Source organism: Hipposideros armiger, unplaced genomic scaffold (assembly GCF_001890085.2).
Source record: "Hipposideros armiger isolate ML-2016 unplaced genomic scaffold, ASM189008v1 scaffold_139, whole genome shotgun sequence".
Classification (NCBI taxonomy): Eukaryota; Metazoa; Chordata; class Mammalia; order Chiroptera; family Hipposideridae; genus Hipposideros; species Hipposideros armiger.
In genome coordinates this window covers 1325203-1344796 of record NW_017731489.1, presented here as the reverse complement: position 1 = coordinate 1344796, position 19594 = coordinate 1325203, and the positions used below count along the sequence as shown (strand labels likewise).

The window sequence follows — 19594 nt, the reverse complement described above, 5'->3', positions numbered from 1 at the left end:
GGCCACAGAAATGGTCCTGCTTGATACCTGCTCCTCCCCTGGCCACAGCGACCCAACCTGGCCCCGTCAGAGTGACTTTAGCTCGCAAAGGACAGAAACTTATCCCAGCTTCTCTCTCTGCTGGGATAGGCAGTTTGAAAATGAAACGCTTTAAAGTGGTGCAGCCATGAGCACAGACAGAGCTTGGGGTTCCTGCAGGAGCCGTTACAAGGATCCAGAAGATGGACGCAGCTTAGCGAAAGCTGGGCCGCGATGTGGGTCTTCATGACACCGTGGAACCCTGTGTTCACCAGGTCTGAAGCCACACGTACCCCTGACATTGTTCTTCTCTCTGAAGCTCGTTTAAGTTTGGTTTCCTGTGGCTTGTAAACTGGAAGGTCCCTCACTAATACAGGTCCTGTCTCTGTTTCCTTGTCAACAGACTGGGATTCCATTTATTTTTCTCCCCCACAGGAATAATTGTTGTTGCACACTTTGACTTTTAGAAGAGATAATTATTGTTGCATACTTTGAATTCTCCAAGTTGCATAGCAGTGTTAAGTCTATTATGAGATAAAGCCAGAACTAGAGTCCACCTCCCATGGTTCAAACGGAGCCCACTAGCATGTGAAAAATCTTACTAATACCATAGGTGAGGGATGGGTTCCTGGAGCACTTCACTGGCCCTCGTGGTGGAGACCATTCTGTAAAATGACCAACAGTCATCTACATGGAGGTAGTGGTCAACTCTACCTGGGAATGTTTTAGAATGCTCCCAAGAATGTGATACCTGAGCTATGCCTTCTAGGATAAAATGGAGATAAAATAAGGGAGGGGAGAAGGGAGGGGTGTTGGAGGCATCCTGTGAATTCACCGAGAGGAATGCAAGCTAGCTGCAGGCTGCTGGGGTCTGAGGTGGAGAGGGAGGGATCAGGCCCGGAGGGCCCTGTGATTCACTCTAAGGAATTGCAGAGAAGGAACACGATATAAAGTCCGTTTTTGGAAGAATTAAAGAGGAATGAGACTGTCCTCAGAGAAATTCGTTATTGAGCTATTGAAACAGATCAGGTGCAAGAGAGGAACCTCAGCAACACACCAGGAAGTAGTGGGTCAGGATGGGGTGGGGGAGGGGTATGGGATCCTTCCAGCTCAGGTAACTGGGTGGGTGGCTGTGCCATCACCAGGACAGGAATAGAAAGGTTAAGCAGCCTGGGAGCCTCACCACGTCCCTTTTGAGTATGTAGAGTGAGGAGCCTGGAAGGCAGGCTATCTAAGGAGACTTCTTCTAGCCTGAGTGACAGCTCTGGGGCTGGGAGAGAGACCGGGGCTAGCCGGCAGAGACTGTCATGCTCACCAGTGCCCAAGCTTTTCTGTCCTGAGCACAGCCACCCTACCTTTCCCGTCCTCCCTGGCAGCAGCACACAGCCAGTTCTGCCCGTGGAATGTGAGCAGAGCTGACCGTGCAAGGCCCCGGAGGAGCTTCGCATGGTCTCCGAGCATCCCTGAGCTGAGCGGGGAGGACCGTGAGCTGGGGGAGAGCAGAGCTGGGATCGCTGAGTGACTGTGGAGCAGGGCACCTCCTCCCCAACCTCCCTCCCAACTCAGAATGAACTGTGAGAAGAGTTAAAAGCAAACTTGACCTGTGCTCAGCCCCGGACATTAGGGGGGTGTTTGTTACAGCCGTCAGCCTGCCTTGACTAACAAACACAGCTGCAGTGAGTTGAGAGTCATTTCTGTGAGTGGAGGTAAAGCCTGGGGGCCGTAGGCCGCTCAGGCGGAGTCCAGCCTGGGAGGAGAGGCCGAGGATGGAGCCAGGAACGCCTGGCTGAAGGAGGCGCTGCAAAAGAGCCAGCCACAGACAGGTGAAGAGGAGCAGTCAGAGGTGAGCGAGGCAGGTGAGCCCCGGAAGGCAGGGAGATCCAGGAGAAGCGCGCGGGCGGCATGGCAATGTGCTGGAGAGATGTCAGGACACAGGAGAACAGAAACGCTTCCAGGGAGCTTGTCTGTCAAGTAGAGCACGTGACATGCTCAGGTGGGCTCAGCAGCAGAAACTTGGCTGGGAGGGGTCTGAATGGTGAAGGAGAGACGAAGGGGAGTTAATGCGTGCAAGTCAGCACGCTAAGGATCTTGTCTACAAGACAGAGAAGAGAAACAACTAGACAGAAGGTCAAGGGGATAAAATTTAAACAGGAGAGGGGTTTGAAGACAAAGTGTAGGATTGAGGGCCAAGTGGACATGAACACCTCAGAGGAGGAGGGAATCCCGCCAGAAAACAAGCTGTCTGAAGCAGCCCTCAGGCTGAAAGAGGGAGTGAGTGGATCTCCTTGGAGATCCCGCTTTGATTGGGTGGGATTGCAGGAGGAAATTTCAAAGGGAGGTCTTGGTGTAGCAGGGGTTCTAGCTCTGCCATTTGTAGGCCTGGTCGGTGCAAATCAGCCCGTGGAGGGAGAAGGAAGTTTCCCATCCCTCCACCAGCTGAGAACAAGAGGACATGGCAGAGCTCAAAGCTCCACCGAGCCCTGGGCTCCGGGGTCAGCTCCACGGCACCTCAAGCCGCCAGACACCACGCTGGGGGCTTGGATCCTGGAGGCAGCGAGTCAGACTCATAAATAACACAAATAAAAAGTGACAGCGCTAAGACCCATGAGCGCGAGTGTTGAAGGAGAGAGAGCGATTAACTCCAGCTGGAAAGGAAGAGCCGGGGGAGGCTCGTCAGGAATAAGCAGGGTTTTGATAGACGAGTCAGGGAGCCGTGGAGTGAGAAGAGCCACACGGGGGACCGTGGGTTATTCTGATGGCAGTTCTACCTCAGGGAGGAGCACACACGGAGTTCAAAGCGACGCGCAGCTGCCGTCTATGTTTTCTGAGCCCGGGCTCCTTGGGTCTCCCCGCCTCATCCTCTCACCTGCCGAGGTCAGCCGTTCTCTTACCAGAGCTGTCTTGGTGTCATTTTTGCAGTTTGCCTGGCGCTGTGTAGATGCTAAATAAATAAATGTCTGTTTAATGAATGAAAAGGGGCAATGAGAAAAGATGTGAGGCTCTATCCTTGCTTCCACCAGTAGAGAAAGTGTTTTGTAACTCTGGGATTATCAAACAGAAAAGTTAGCTTCTCCAGAGGGCTCAAATCTCCAGGGGTCTTCCTCTGTTTTGTGCCTTGAATCCTTTTGTAAACCATTCTCAGAACAAGATGTATTTTTTTGTTTTTTTTTACAGTCTTTGTCAGGTAGTAGATTAATTAGTTTTTTTTTTATTTGAACAAAGTTTTAAATATTAAAATAAAAATGTGCAGGATCATAAAGAAAAAAATGTATATTAAAATACAGTTATCAGAATATTAAAAAAATAAATTAGTGGTATGGTAATAGCTAATGCTTATTTATCAACATTAACAAGATCTAGCAGGTCTCATTAATTGCTGTAATTTTGAAGTAGGGATGAGCTTAATGACATTTTGAAATACCTGCCATATCTGTAATGGATCTGCTGTATCGATGATTTCTACTGGCAATAAAGTCACAGCAACAGCTATCACTACTGTGATTTGTTGCCTGCATTTATTACCAAAGGAAATGCTTAATGAGAATCAGAGGTTAGGGAAACTAAGATGCATTTTTCCCCCGATTGAAGGTTATGTGGCCCCTGGATTCTCTCCCTGTATAGGAGCTTCTGCCTCCTGTTCATGTCTCAGCTTCTTCATCTGCTGTTACTACAAAGGCGGTGGCCGCTGGGGGAAGGGGCACACCTGGGGACAGGCATCCGGTGCCAGAAACCACCGCAGGGAGCTCAATCGGGGAAGTGCTGGTGCTTGAGAATAATTGTGGTCCTTTGGAGGTAGGAGGGAATGGCTTGTCACCAGGAAAATCACTAGACTCAAAAGCTCTCACAGGCTGAGTAGGCTGTTGAAATAAAGTGTGTGGGACACAGTGGGATGTGAAGATGTAGGCTCCTGACTCGGGAGGTTTTAAGCTGGGCTCAACTTTGAATTTTCTCCTTTCGCCTCACTGGGAGAGAACTCAATGGGACCCAGCGAGCTGCATACATACCTTTGAGCTACCAGAAGTCAGCTGATGGTGCTTGCTTATTTGTTTGTTTTTAGGTTGTGTATCAAGTTGGAAATGATGCAAAAGTTGATGAGAGTGTGTAGAAACACACTTGTTCTGCGTGTGGGTCAACATTTCTGAGGGCAGTGTGGCGACATGTACCCCAAATCTTAAAAGTGTGCATACACTTTGGTCCAGCAATCCTGTTGCTAAGTTATTTTTTCCTGAAAAATATAACTATGTGCCGCTTATAAAGATAAGTGTATAAAACGTTTATTGGTGTTTTAAACAATAGTAAAATAAAAAACAAATCAAATAAACCAGAAAAAATACAGAAGAAATCTTTCACAATATATTGCAAAGAGGGCAAATCCAAACATAGCCAGATCCAAGAGGGTATCACAGTTCAATAGCAATTGGGAAAGCTAGAACACGCATTGATGGAAAGTGCTAGAAGCATTCACACAGAACGTTAACAGTGTTCATCTCCGCAAGTGGGAGAGTTGGCATCAGGATTCTCTTTTCCAGGCTCTTCCTGCCACTAACAGCAGCACACCTGGTGATGAGCGGGGTCCAGGCCAGCCTCTGCTACTTAGAAGCCAGCACGCTAATAGACTTAGGCTGCCATTCCGGCTGGGATGCGGGAACAGGAGCGGAGAGGGCCTCATGGGGCGTAGGGGCCACTGGGCCCTTGGACCCCTCCTCACTGCTGAACTCCACTTCGTCCTCTCATCTAGAAGGGGTCGGGACTCTGCAAGGAACACATGTTCATCTTAAAACCTTAGCTTTCTGGAAACCACTAACTTCACATGTCTGCAAACCTTGGTGCTTTGCTCTGGCTTTATAAACTTTTTCTCTCAGAGACTGCATCTTGACAGGAACAAATATTTACAGTGCATTCATGCCTTTGCTCCACAAACATTTACTGAGTGCTGATGTCACAGCCAGCAAATGCAGCTCCCTGCAGGGCCGTGGGGGCCCCTCTGTCCACCAGCCATCAGCAGATTCCAAACATTCTTCCCAGTTTGGTTAAGGGAGTCCCTTGGGGTGAGGACCAGGAGCTGAAGGCAGGGACACCGGTCCTGGGCTGATGGGGGCCTTGCTGGGGAGAGGGTGAGATGGGGCTTGGACGATGGTGGGGTGGGTCTGGGTTGCCGTGGGCACAGCAAACGGGAGTCCACACAGGGTCGAGGACCCTGTAGAAATGCACGGGTTTTATGCAGAGCTGATGGCATGGCTTTGTGCCGTTCACTCCTTCCTCCACTCCACCATCCACCTACATCTAAAGAGAGCTTCTCTGCCTAACTACTATGAATGCCTAATATAGCTACTGCCACCCAGGAGGGGAGACAGGAAAGTGAACTGTTTCAATCTAGACCAGTGGTTCTCAACCTGTGGGTTGCGACTCCTTTGGGGGTCGAACGACCCTTTCACAGGGGTCGCCTAAGACCATCGGAAAACAAAAAAGATATTTACATTACGATTCATAACAGTAAAATTGCACTTATAGAGTAGCAACGAAAATAATTTTATGGTTGGGGGTCACCACAACATGAACTGTATTAAGGGGTCGCGGCGTTAGGAAGGTTGAGAACCGCTGACCTAGAGAAAAGGGGGGGGGGGGGGGAGCCAGTTTAAAGGGCAGCCTCAGAGCAAAGAAGGAAATGACCCACTCTGCTGGAAGGAAGGGGAGGGGGGACTCAGAGGGAGGAGGAACAGGTGTCAAAACTCAAATGTGTGAAACAGGACAGCTTGGCCCAGGAACCAGGCTGACCATCCCACGGGAGATTCAGGGAGCACGGGTCACCCTCAGGGCCGTGGAGAGCTGAGGCCAGAGGGGATGCACTCAGGTTCGCCTGTGGAAACCCTGTGCTGACATCTGTGGGAAGGGCAGCTGAGGACTGAGGGGCTGGGCAGAGGCCATGGCTGACAGTGTGGCATAGGGCCACTTAAACTGCAGCCATGTGCAGTGGAGAGGACCCTGGCAGGAGGGAACAGACCTGAGAAACAGCTAGGAATAAAATGCACAGGTAGCAGGCAGTGGGTAAGGAAACCAAGGGAGTGAGGGCCAGCTGCCATGGCCCCATGCTGGCAGCCTGCGTGGGTGCAGGCCAGAAGCTGACTTGTTTTTGAGTTGGTTCTGGGACAGCCTGGTGGGGAGCCCAGTAGGCAGTTGTCTCCTGGGATTTGGGGCTCAGGAGAGAGGACCCTGAGCCGGAGCTGAGCAGTACAGGCAGCCCTGTCCTGGTAAAGGGAACCAGCTGTCTGTGCTACCACCTGTGACCTCTAGGCCTCAGTTTCATCCTCTGTATTGTGTGGACTGTGGTGGTGGTGAGGTTTAAGTGAAATAACCATGTGTTGTGCTCAGAACAATGTCCGGGGCCTAGAAGTGCCCACAGTGCATTAGCCACTCTCTCTGACTATCTGGGACTCCTCAGGTTTTAAGGGCTGGCTGAAGCCTTAGGAATGGATGGATGAGATGGCCCAGGGAGAGGTGTGAGCGAGCGAGCGGGGCGAAGCCCTGGACAGCTGTGACCCTAAGCAAGCAAGGATGCCTCCTCACTCTGTTTCTGAGTGGCTAGAATAAATCACGGGACTATGGCTTCACATCTTTTAAAAATAAATTCTCACCAGACCTTCTCCATATTGCAAACAACTCGGTTTTATGAGCAAGCCAAATTCAACATTTACTCTTCATGTTTCTAAATGAACAAAGTGACACTGTAAATACCACACAGGACATTTTTAAGGTGCCTGGGAACCAGTGTTGATTTAAAACTTGCCTTTAACCAGCCGTGTGACCTTGGGGAGCCTCCCACTGTCTCTGAGCCTGAGTTAATTCACCGTAAAATGAGTCGGTCTGATCAGCCTCGTCACTCAGGTTTCTTCCAGTCCTAAAAATCCAGTTGTAAAGGCAACCATTAGGCTGGTTTTAGTTACTCGATGCACTTGAAAGTTAAATGATGGGTCTTCTTAAAAACATGTATACGTAGAAGGCAGAGGAGAGGTTTGTCCCCGGGATGCCAAAGCAGGTGGCAGAGGACAGTGTGATGGGGTAGCCAGGGCTCAGGTCTAGGGGTCCTGCAGCCCCAGCAGGGAAGGTCAGTCCATTGGTCAGCAGCCGGGCTGGGCCCTCCTGTGTGCCAGTCAGTGTGCTTGAGGCAGGCACCTTGCCACAGCCACAGCCTCTGCCTCCACGTAGTAACAATCCATGGGGGAAGTGAGACATTGAACAAGTCCCACTGATGAATGCAATGATGCTAAGACCATGGGCAAGTTCCTACAATTCTTCAAGCTTCTCTACAAAATGGGGATACACGTGTTTAATGCAGGAGGTGTCATGAGAGCAACCGCACTGCATGGTTTGTTTCTGCACATTTCATTGGCTTGCAGAGATGCAGGGAGTACAAGAGTTAATGCAGCCATGAGGACCAAGGGATAACAAGGTGGAGAGAAGGTACATCAGTCTCCGAATTGTACACGGATGGCTCTGTCTAGCTGCCAGCACTGGGCGGCCAGTTCAGTCCTGAGCTTCTAAGTTATCAAAGACAGAAGGAAATACGATCAGTCTGATCATATCACTTCTGGTTGAAAAATTTCAGTGGCTTCCTATTGCCCTCAGACAAAAGCCGAGCGCCTTCATCTGCCTCACAGCCTCCTCTGCCCGTAGCAGCCACACACATTTTATGGCCAGAGAAGCCCAACTTCTCCCTGTCTCGGGGCAGCCATGTTCTGGCTCTCTCTTGTCCTTTCTTTCCTGGTTCAGCTCACCTGTTTCTTCCTCTAGGGAGCTTCCCCGGCCCCGAGGCTGCACGCGGGAGCTCTGCTGTCTGCTGCGCCCCAAGGACCCTGTCCTTTCTCCCTCGTGGGCTCCCCATGCCTGTAATTGCTGGTCTGCCTTTCCTCCACTCACCCATCTCTTTTTCCATGGCTCCATCCCTCCCAGGGTGCTTGACACGTAACAGGTGCTCAGTAGATGTCAGTAGAAGGAATGAAATCTCTGTGTCAGCCTCCCCTACAGGTCTTCAGAAAGGGGTGTCCTGTGGTGTGGGGGACACACGCAGTGGCCCATGGCCTGGCCGGGCAGATGAAATGCATGGTTATCTAGGAAAAATGGAACGAGGCCAACAGTGTGGTGGTTCCAGCAGGACTTTGAAGAAACTAAATAATCTCAGATGATAAGAATTGAGGTGGGAGTTTACCGAAAGGGAGGGGAGGAGAGGGGGAAAGAGAGTTTAAGAGAGCTTACATAAAACCTGCGAAGCCATATTAGGACACCTGTTTTCTATAACTGCCCCTTGTGGGGCGTATGTGTAGAAGGTAGTGAGATTTGGAAATAAACCAAAGATCAAACCCAGAAAAGAGAAAGCAGAGATTGGTCCAAATCCACAGCCCCAGGGGACGTGTTCTAGGGCAAAGGTCACAGAGGTGAAGGGCCCGTGACTAATCGGAATTATCCACCATGTAGATAGATAACAGGCAATCAGAGAGTTCAGGTGGGGAAGCCTTTCAGACTTGCTGAGCTGTGATGCTGCTATGGTAACTTCATGGCATATATTTCCAGAACCTCGAAAAAGCCCAGTGAACATTTCACACTAACATTTCACAGTGAGACTGATCCAAAGACCTTTAATCATTTTATATATATATATATATATATATATATATATATATATATATATATATATATATGTAATTGAATTCGGGCGTTTTCCACAATATCTGCTCTAGAATCTTCACATCATACTGTCTGATTGAATTAAATTGTATTCCAAGGACTGGAGATGTATAGTTTTCCGATGTCCATGCTAAGCTTAATGGTATAGGCCTGCATTTCAGATGTGTCCAAAGCATTACTCATTTGGAAAAATATTCACTACCCCGTTACAAACATGATCCGGAGCCTGTGGGAGAAGAGACTGAGGGGTTTGAGACAATAATGTATTCCACGTGAGTCATCGTGGCTCAGCGACTCCCACGAGGAGCCTCAGGGCCAATGGGCTGCACTCGTGAAGGTGTGCTGGTTCTTGGCTCCACTGGTCAAACCGCATCTGGAATGGTAGGCTCGATTCTGGGCCCCGTATCTCATGTTTGAGATCGATAAGCCCAGATTGCATTCAGAGAGCGGTGAAGAGGAAGGAGACCCTCAGAGCTATGGGATGTGGGAAACCAGGGAAGGCAGATGCCTTCGTGCCGTCCCTGACCTTCTCACCCAAAGCAGAACCTCCGTGCTGATGCCGGACTCTTTCACCTCCCTCATCCTTCTTGGATCCCTGCAGGGATCTCTGTTCCTCAGCGTCTCCAGCTGCCTTGTAGTGCCCCCTGCATCTCCCTGGGCTCTGCAGCAGCCCCCTTCCTCCAGGACTGCTCACTTCAACCGCATCCTCCACACGGCCCTCCCTCAGGATGAGCTTTCTAAAATGCACACCTGTTGGTGTCATTTCCTGCTTAAATTCCTTAATGAAGACTCATTCATTTAGCATCTGACTCAAGGCTGCTGTTACCTGCTTTATCCTATTGTCTACCACCCGCTTCACAAGCACCCCTGCCTCTGGCCAGGCCACAAAGCTAGCAGGTCCCTCGGTATGCCAGACACTCCCTCACCTCCATACTTTTGCACATATGGTGTCCTCTGCATGGTGAGCTAGGACAGAAATTCCACTCCAGCTAACAAAAAGAGAAGGTATCATCACGAATGCAATGTATGCCTCAAGCTAGGGTAACCCTGAACACAAAACATTGCCCAGTGAGGAGGTCTCTGCTCGGCTTCAATTCTTTTTCCTAAGTTGAATATTTACACTTACGGTGGGGAGGGGACAGATGGCAGCCAATACTTCTAACTACATCCTCCCAGGATCCTGAATTCAGAGACAAGAGACAGTTTTCTTCCCTAGCTGGGGATCCCTAGGGAAGAATCTGAGGTGCTGAGCTTTGGACCTTCCTTGAGCCAATCACTGCAGCCAGGGGATAGGGGCTCATTCTGATTGGCCCCTGCAGCAGAGAGGGGAAGGGCACCGTATCTGGTACCCACCTGGACCCTCTGTAGGACAGGAAGCAGGAAACATGGTTCCCAAAGGAAAGGATGCTAGCGAGACAGACCACTGTGTCTTCTTTCTTGCGAGCCTTCCCTAACCTTCCCTGAAGAGTCAAGTGCTTCTTCCTAGGTGCTTCCAGGAGTCCTCATTAATACCTCTGTCCCAGCATGGATTACCTCTCTGTGGTTTCTTGGATTACACGCCTTTTCATCTAATGGATATAAGTTCCTGGAGAGCAAGGATTTTGTTTGCATCGGTCATCTCCTGTCTGCCCTCCATTTTCACTCTCCACCCTTCTTCCTCCTGCTCGCCCTTATGGATGGTATTACTAGGCCCCTGGGCCGGGTTTGGCTAGTGGAGCTCATGGCAGGAGATGAGACGGACAGAGAAGAGCGAGGCTGAGATGTTTGTCCCTCTGGCTCCTTCTGGGCAGGGCTAACTGTGAGCTGGCTGCCTCCCTGGGCGGAAGGTGACAGGTCCTGTCACAGAGTCCTCTCCACATCGCTTTGGGTTCTGGAAACAGTGCCCTCCCCCTGCCCCTTCCAACCTCGCTCTGCTATTCATAGCTCCAGTTGTGCACTGTCTCTTTAGGTTTTCCTGTACGCTGCCACACCAGATAAATAGCTCCTTTATTAAACTCTCCTCATATTACCCAATTAGAGCATGCCACCTGGTTCCTGCCAGGCCCCTGCCTAACACAGCGTCCTATTCATCTTTGTTTCCCCGGGACCCAGAACAGTGCCTTTCACACCAAGGGCACTTAATAAATTCAGGAATTGAGGAATGAGTGAACATTGGCTGGATATAGGAGTGTTGAGCCCTGTATGGAAATTAGACCAGGGGAGTCGCTTTCAAATTTTGGGAGCGCCAAGGCTCCTAGTAAGAAACACAGCTCATACTGCAGTGCAGCGAACACATACATATTCATATATAACCAAACGGGAAGTTGCGCGAAGCAATGCTCACCTGGACTGTGTGCAATCACTGTGATGTTGTCTACTTCATTCTGCTCTATTTCAAGCTCAAATTCCCATTATGGGCCACTCAGTTGATTTCATGGCCCGCAAAAAGGTTGTATACCCTATGGCTTAAGAAGCACTGGCCCAGTGACTTGTAGCATTTCCCCCCATTGTAGTCCCAGTGGTAGAATTCTAAGGCATAATGAATGAGAATGCAATAATGTCGCAGTGATGATACGTTTAATGGCAATGGGCATCATTCATTGCCTTGACAAAACAAGTGAAATTGCCATTCTATCTTCAGTTTTCATAGAATTCTTACTCCAAGGTTGGCCTTTTTTTTTTTTTTAAGGTTTAGACTAATTTGGAGGGGTGATGGCTTAGAGATCTTAAAACACACTGATGGACATGAGCAATTTTAAGCGTCAGGCTCATAAAAGTCAGTGTTGGGGACCACGGGCCCTCGTGCTCTGGAGGAAAGGTGACCCTGTGTGCCCGCTAAGGGTCCCTCGGCCTCTCTTCTGTGTCCCTGCTGCCACCAGGAGCAACTTTTTCTCCTCAGCAAAAGCATGCCTTGGTGCCCTGCTTACATATGAAGCTTGACCAAGAGGACAATCTGGCCTGCCGCTGTCACCAGGGGCTGGTAGTCACTAGGGCCACGCAGTCCTTTTGTCATTGATATTGTCTCACTGTTTCAAACTCAGCCCAAGTCTGTGGTCCTCTCCACCTCCGAAATGCTATGATTCTATTTTAAAAACTGAGTTCTATGTTCTCTAAAATTAACTCTCCCCCCACCAATTCACCATCTGTCACCCTCCTCGTACTGACCCGTGAAGCAAGTTAGAAGAATGGTAATAGTTATTATTTAGCTGAGATTCTGAATCAAATCCTCAAACCCCATCTTCGACTGGACGTGGACCCCCTGCAAGATCCCTGAGAGAGACAAATGCAAAAAAAGACAAGCCCAGGAAGGTGGGCATGAGGCCAGGTGGCACTCCAAGGTGCGGGCTTAGTGAGCCATACAGGCGAGCTGTCATTCAGTTGTGTGTCCGTCATCCTTTCAAAAACTTCATAGCAGCACCTACCATTGTCAAGCATGGGGGTGGGCGTGAGGTGGGGGAGACAGCAGTGAACAAAACAGGGTCTATGTCCTGGCGATGCGCATGCCCTGGCAGGGGAACCAGGAACGAAAGAAACAAACAAATACCCGGTATGCCAGAAAAGTGTATGCACGTGACTTGCATTCATCTTTTGTTATCGGTATATATTGAGTATGGCAATTTGAATACAGTTTTTTCCTTTCTTACAATGTGTATACATATTTTTTTGGCCCCCTCTGTACATGTAGATGGTGGTAAGTGGTGTGCAGAGAGCACAGGCACATGCCAAGCAGTGTGTGCACATGTGTGTACATGCATGTGTGTGTGCTCGTGGGAGCATTCTTTTATTTATTTGTTTTTTGTTGTTAATTGCTTTCTAAAATTTATTTTTCAATTATCGTTGACATCATGTTTTATGAGTTTCAGGTGTGCCACGCCGTGGTGAGACATCTACATACCTTACGATGTAATCACCACCGTCAGTCTCGTACTCACAGGAGCAATGTTTTGGTTACTGGTGTCAGTGAGGGCTCTTTGAGGAGTGACATTTGAGGACAGGACCAAGGGGATCTGAGTCAAGGAAATGTCTGGGCGAAGTGCACCTGGCACCTGGTGAAAGGAAGAGCAAACAGAAAGACCTTGAGACGGTTCAGGAGACGCCCTCTGCTCAGGGGCAGAGTGGGCCCAGGGTCTGTGGCCCCCCCCCACCCCCAGCCACCCGCTGAGCAGCATTCTCTGCACTTCTCCACCCCAGCCCATGCCAAACCGTGGCCACCTTTTGACACATAGACTCATCAATTTTTATTTTTAATTTTGGTAAAATATACATCACATAGAATTTACCGTCGTAACCATGTTTAAGGGTGCAGTTCAGTGGCATTAAGTACATTCACATTGTTGTGCAGCCATCACCACCATCTGTCCACAGAACCCTTTTGTCTTGTAAATGGAAACTCGATCCCTGTTAAACACGAACTGCCCATCCCCCCTCCCCCAGCCCCTGGAAACCACCATTCCGCTCCCTGTTTCTAGGAATTTGACCAGTCTAGATGCCTCATATAAGTGGAATCATGTAATATTGGTCTTTTTGTGTCTGGCTTATGCCACTTAGCATAACGTCCTCAAGGTTCACCCATGTCACAGCAGGTACCAGAATTCCCTTCCTTTTTAAGGCTGAATAATATTCCATTGTACATATAGACCACATTTTGTGTTTCCATTCATCCGTGGATGAACACTGGGTTGCTTCTGTCCCTTGCCTACTGTGAATAATGCTGCCTTGAACACGCATGTGCAAATCTCTCTCTCAGTCCCTGCTTTCAGTTCTTTTGGGAGTGTACCCAGAAGGGGATCAACAATTTTAGGCCACTTTCCCGTTGAGTTGCTCTACTGCTGTTTGCATGTAGCCACCTGTTAAGGGGTGCTGCCATGGTCTCCCCCGGGATGGTAAATTCCTGGTGGACAGGGAGCCTGCGTTCTACAATCCCGCACTCCGATGCTATGGAAGGCACACATTCTGCCCCCCAGAAGGGTTTATGAAAAGAGCAAATCTGGACAGGGCTGTTGCTGAGGGGAGGTGGGAGGCTGAGGGGGGGCTGGACTGAGCCCTCCCTGCCCCCCCTTGCTTGTTTTTTTATTGGTTTCCTCCAATTTTGTTTGAAAGGAAGGTACTGCCCCTACAATAAAAACTGATAGACCCCAAGTCCTTGTGGGAGAATTGGAAAGTCACTGAGGGTAAGTGACCTGCCAGGTGTCCCCTGCAGCTAGCGGCCAGGCTCCGATCCTAGGGTCCCCAGCCTCTGTTGAGCAGGCTGCCAACATGCCCCTGTCAGGAAAGGAAATGGTCTCCTGCTGTTTTCTTCCTTGCCCCTCATCTGTCTCTGTCTCACCTCAAAGCTCAGAGCAGTGCCAAGGACAGGGAGAGGGGAGACCCTCAGCAGACCCAGCCTTGGCCCTGGCCCTGGGCTCCAGCCAGGCCGGGCAGCCCCACAGGCAGCCCTCAGGGAGGGTTCCGTGTGTGGTGACCAAGCTTTCGTTTCCCATGAGCTTTAATCAAGTCAAGGTGTCTGGCACGGGGCACCTCAGGGCACCCCCACGGCGGCCACTCCGCCGATGCCCAGGTGGCTCAGCGAGCTGGAAATGGAGAAACTTCATAATCTGAGGCCGCTCCTCCCTGAGGAGAAGTCAGCGTCCTGTCGGCCTGGACTGTGTGTGAGATGGAGAGGCCCGAGGTGTGTGTGTGTGTGTGTGTGTGTGTGTGTGTGTGTGTGTGTGTGTGTGTGTGTTAGAGACAGAGAGAGGCTCAAGGTGTGAGTGTGAGTGTGAGGTAAGTCTGTGTGTATGAGAGGCCCCAAGTGTGAGTGTGTGAGTGTGTGAGTATGTGTGTGAGAATGTGGATGAGTGTGTGTGGATGAGACCCAAGGTGTGAGTGTGAGTGTGAGTGTGAGTGTGAGTGTGTGTGTGTGGTAGGGCAGAGGCAGCAAGAGAGAAAGGGACTGTGATGCTGAGAAACAGGGCCTCCTCAGAGAGCTGTGGGGTTGAGTGACGTGAAAAGCGCTGGGCAGAGTACCTGGCACCTGCCAGGGCCACGTGGGTGATTGTATTATTAGGGAGGCAGAGACAGGGAGAGGGCGTAGAGGCAGGAAGGGAAGGCGGGAGGCGGGGAGGAACCAGTCCTGGAAACCCTAGCAATTTAACAAGAAGGTGGATCTGGGCACAGCGCCCTCATCTGCGTGTTCTCCCGTGAAGTCGGCTACGCTCACCTGCCCCCCTGTTGTATTTTTAAATGTTAAGAACACAGTCTTGATTGTGCAAAGGAAATACTTTGCTGGATTCCCTGAAATACCTCAGCACAGTGCATAGAAAATCTGCCTGGTAACAGCTATTGAGATCCCAGGAACAGGGACAGGGACGATGGGGTCTTCGGTGGCCACTTGTCTCCCCTTGCCCACTAGAAAGGGTTGCTGTGTGCCTCAGCTCTCCCTGTCCTGCTTCCACTCGCCCCCCATAAATCATTTGGGTTTCATCCCATCTTCAGCAGCAGGAGGGGAACTGCTTCCCAGACGTATAAGATTAGGGGTGAATCCCACACAGATAACATCCCCCTGGATGGGGATGCATCCGGGGTCCCTCCGGACCCTGAAAAGTCTTCCCCGGGGCAGCTCCCCCAGAGGCTGGCGGGAGCGCAGTCCCCCACCTGCAACTTGATGGAGTCCCCCACTTTGTGGCTTTGTGGTGGCTCTAACGGACAAGGTGTATGGGCCCCCACGGTGTTTATGAGGACTCACAATTCAGGCCATCACAGGGGCACCTTCTCGTTTCTCCACGAGACTGACAAGAAGCCTTGGGAAGGTTTCTTTCCCAGCAGGACCAGGGGCTGGGCTGGCGGGCTGGGCTGGCAGGCTGGGCACACTGCTGTCCCCAGAACGGTCCCCATGCCTCGTGCTTGTCATGGCTGCACTAACTGCATTTCTGCACCCTTCACCTCTGCACCAAGAACAAAGCAACTGGCCAGACCAAACAACTGTTTGCCTTTGCCCTGTGCCCTGGGGCTGTGGGAAGAGAACCAGTGAGAAGCTTTCCGGGAAGGGAGGAAGAACTGGGCTTTTCTGGTGAGAATTCAAGAGCCACCTACACCTGGGGAAGAAGGATGGTGTGAGTGAGTGACGGAGGGACGCTGTGGGCCAACCAGTGGGCACAGCTAGTGAAGCTTAAACAGCAAATGCTATTGAACAGAATGCAAGTAGTCTTACGAGATATAGAGCGGCAAGCGCTGCTCCTTAGTGGGGAGAAAGATGGACAGACAGAGAGACAAAGGCAGAAAGAGGCATCTGGACACCCACCAGGGACATGTTGTAAGGAGTGGCTTCCAAGAGAAAAGCACAAGCCCTCACTGCGAGACTCAGACTAATTTAACCACCCGGCGCCTGGCCACCCAGCTCTGCATGGCTGCGCTGGGAAGGCTGTGTGCTGGCGTCCCCTCCTCAACTCCCCCCTACCCCGGCTTCTTCGGTTGCAACCCGCAGCGGATCCCAAGCTGGGTTATTACATCAGCGACTTCCCCCCCTTCCTCAGCCCCTGGGGAGCCCGGCCAGGTTGAAAAGCAGCAGGAACCTTTTCCAGCACAAATAAAAACGGTGATCTCAGGTAGCAGCCCTGATATTAGGAACCGGGGAGAGACAGCTTATGGATAGGAGCCAAGCCCCGCCCCTTTCAGGGCGGCAGGCCAACCTGGGAGACTGAGAGCTGGAGAGATGGTCCTTGAAATACAGGTTTGGTGACTTCCGACAGTGAATGGCCCTAAGTCACGGGGGAGCACTCCTGTTCCCTTGCCATCCTTCGCCTCTTTGCAGCATTTGTTGTAAAATAGAAAGGAACACACAGCCAGGGTCTCCCTGTGCCTTATGGGCAGAGAACAAATGAAGTAGTCTCCTGTGTGAAAAAGCCCATGTTTTCCCATACGCAGAGCAGGGAACAATGCCATCAAGCTCTCCTCTCCCGTTTATGTTCCCAAAAGCCCTTCCAGAAGAGAAAGCAAAGGCCAGTTTTGTGGATGTATGTCTAATACACAGACAGATATCTTTTATGTCGCTGTCATATTGAAAGTCAGTGTGTGTTCTGGCAGCCACCTTGACCTCCTCAGGAAGAAACTTAGATTGTGCCCCAAACCCCAGTGTGACAGGGAGGGAGCCCAGGATGCCAGCTGCCGCTTGGCTCCACAAGGTGAAGTCCAGGAGCCTGAGCCCAGGAAGGGGCCCCAAGCACCCCAACCCAGCCTGCTCTCCCCTCTTCCCAAGCTCTGCAGACATACCTGGTCCACAGAATAAAGGAGCCTTTTCCTGTGCATGAGTCCGGATCCTGACAATCTTACCTATGCCTTGTCACCAGAAATGAACCTGAATTCTACTCTCACCATCCCCCACTACCTCCAGCTTATCCAGTCTGAAGGCGCTTGATGGAAATGTAATAGTCTGATGAAAAACGGGAAAAGTAAACCCTTTTCTCATATATTGTAGAAATAATACAAGTCTTGGAACTAGACATGTTCCTACCATCCCTTCTAGAAACATTTCCCTGTGAGATGTGGTTCTGAGAGAGGAGATTGGAAATGCGGGAAGTGTAACGTGCGAGCCTCTGTGACCTGGGCCTGGCAACACACACCTGGTGATTTCATGTGGACAACATAGTGGATCACTCAAAGGTCAGAAAATCCCTCCCTCCCTCTGTTTTCTTCTCTCTCCCTTTCTTTTCCCTCCCTCCCTTCTTCCTTCCTTTCCTTCCTTCTCTCCTCCATCCCTCCTCCTACCCCCACCACCAATTCCCCACTTGTGTTTGAATCTCAGTGCTGTGTGAGTTGACTGCCTATCCTGTCTCCATTCCCTTCAGGAGTAACAGAGGAGGTTTGAAGATAACATATAACCAGAAAGAAACTAGAGGCCAGTCGGCTTCTTAAGAGATACCCATGGTCTTCTATAGCCCAGATGAACTTTGAATCGTGCCTCAACTCCGCCTTCAGGAATTACTACGCATAAAATAGTAACACAGCAAACCATGGCACTGCGCGTTCTCCATCAGCTGGAAGGACTTGTGTTCATCCTCCCTCGCTCTCCAGCCTGGCCGTTCTTTGTGCTGAGAGCATGTGACAGTTCTAAGAGAGGGCCCCTGGTAGAGGTTAAGATCTTGAATATGAAACATTTTCTTGTGTGCAGTCCCCACCTGTCCTGAGTAGCAATTACTATTATTATTATATGATTGCCAACAATGATTACACATGTAATTGTATACAGATCTATCATTACATAGATAATTTGTACGGCATTTACAGTTTTTTCAAAGCAACGTCCGTACATATCATTTGCTTCCCACAGCAGCCCTGTGATGTGGGAAGTCGGGTTATCTTCAAATATCCGGATGAGGAAGTCAATGTCCAGAGACAAAGTGACGAGCAGAAGCCCGGGAACAAACCCAGGGGCCTGACTTCTGGTTCTGGGCTTTTCTAAGACTCTCTTTTGTTTTCCAAAACTCCAGTCTTCCGAAACTATGTACTTCCCTTGTCGACTTATTCGTGCGTTCATTTCATGAATGGTTTTGAGCTCCAGGCACCTGTCTTCCTCTTGGATAGACAGCAGTGAAAAATCAAAGCCCACACCAGCTCTTTCTGTCCATAGGATCAGGCCCTGTGAGGGCCACCGCTGTGGTGAAGGGCACAGACGCTGGGGCCAGTCTGTGAGGATTAAATGACTCGATATTCATAGGTGCCTGGATCCTACCTGGTACACAGTAAGCCCTGCACAAGTGTTAGTCACGATGGTAGCCTCCTTTGTGGGGAGGCTGAAAAAACAAATGTGTGCCAAGATGATAAAAAGCTTTAGAACGCTTTGCAGCAAATTTTGGGTGACGACTTTACGCTTATTTCTTTCTGGTCTTTTCTTCTTGCAGTAACTACTTATTTTCTCTTCCCCCATACCCTTAATATAACATTATAAACATCTCATGGCCAATTTAAAAAGCTATGCATTTGGGCTTCTCTTCCAGAGCTATCTGCAGCTTTGCTCAGATCTCATTGTGTGCTTAATGTAACATTTAAAGTTAGTACCTGTCAAGGTAAGATAAAACAGGAGTCTTTGTGTATATAGGTTTGCATACTGGGGACTTTCACAGTGTCAGCGACATAGCCTGTGCCTCTGTTTTGACAAGTGGTGGTTTGAACATTCAAGGCTGAAACCCTCCAGTTACATCTCAGAAACAGCCTGACTCCCCTGCTCCCCCAGAACCATTAAAGTTTGCTGTGCTCTACAGGTCCCACCCTGTCTCCTGACTCCCCACTCATACCAGAGCACGGATAGAATTGATATTCTTTGTGTTCCTTCCAGAAAGTTTCCTCACAGCTCTGCCAAGGCAGATCAATTACCTGTATTACTTTTATTATTTAAATTCTAAATTTCTTCTTAGGAGAGTCTGCCTTCTGCCATGAATGAGGGGCTTGTGGGAGTGTAAAGCTTTCCATCTTAACCCAGTGCTTCTCAAGAGGAGGGTTTGTGCATTGATCCATGGCTAGGTTAACCATATGTCCTGATTTGTCAGGTTAATCATAGTTTATGTTTGGTGTCCTGGTATAATTATTAATAGTCTTTCATGCTTAAAAGTATCCTGGCTTGCGGGGCAGCCAGGTGGCACAGTTGGTTAGAGCACAAGCTCTCAGCAACAGGGTTGCCGGTTCGATTCCCACATGCAATGGTGGTCTGTACCCCCTGAAAATGGCGACTGGACTTAGAGCTGAGCTGCGCCCTCCACAACTAAGGCTGGCGGACAACAACTTGACTTGGAGCTGATGGATCCTGGGAAAACACACTATTCCCCAATAAAGTTAAAATTTAAAAAAACAAAGAATTCTTCTGGCTTGGGTGATCAATAATATTACAATCATACAACATGCTAAAAATTCAGTTGCAGTGTGGCAGTGTCAGGTCACTAAATATCCA

General features: G+C 49.9%; 1 protein-coding gene and 1 long non-coding RNA gene across 2 annotated transcripts in view; one reads left to right on the top strand and one right to left on the bottom strand.

The window, feature by feature from the left end:
• Window positions 1-1582: 1582 nt before the first annotated feature.
• Window positions 1583-19413, top strand: LOC109386827 (uncharacterized). Its single transcript, XR_002124860.1, has 3 exons — window positions 1583-1861; window positions 17177-17313; window positions 17499-19413. It is a non-coding gene; the product is annotated as an uncharacterized LOC109386827 (long non-coding RNA).
• The window catches only part of SERP2 (stress associated endoplasmic reticulum protein family member 2), a 39417-nt gene continuing 26631 nt past the window's right edge, over window positions 6809-19594 (bottom strand). Inside the window, exons 4-5 of the transcript XR_002124859.1 lie at window positions 12572-12722; window positions 6809-6913 (exon numbers count right to left, since the gene is read on the bottom strand). The gene's annotated coding sequence lies outside the window, so the exon portion shown is untranslated. The remainder of the gene's footprint in view (window positions 6914-12571; window positions 12723-19594) is intronic.